The following is a 362-nucleotide window of genomic DNA, read 5'->3' on the forward strand; positions in this document are numbered from 1 at the left end:
TTTTGATGGCTGCATAATATTCCATTGTATATATATACCACATCTTCTTTAGGGGATAGGTGATCTTAAAGGGTAATTTTATCCAGTCTGAGGAATCATTCTGGCCGTCTTGCTTCTTTGTTCCATTTTTTTCCCCCAGCCTCCATTCACATTCCTTCTCATTACCACCCCATCCACTTGGCAGATATGATACAGATGGGTGTCTAAATTTCTAGTTGAGAGGGCTCACCGAGGCTGTCCCAATGGGACTCACAGTTTAGAACTTTCACCCTACAAGAGTGGCTCTGCTCCTCCCTATAACTGGAAAATGCCTCTTTAACACAGTTATTCTTTCCACAGCTAATGTTGTGCAGAGAGACATC

The sequence above is a fragment of the Leptonychotes weddellii genome, chromosome 10, assembly GCF_054177405.1.
Source record: "Leptonychotes weddellii isolate Sample4059 chromosome 10, ASM5417740v2, whole genome shotgun sequence".
NCBI lineage: Eukaryota > Metazoa > Chordata > Mammalia > Carnivora > Phocidae > Leptonychotes > Leptonychotes weddellii.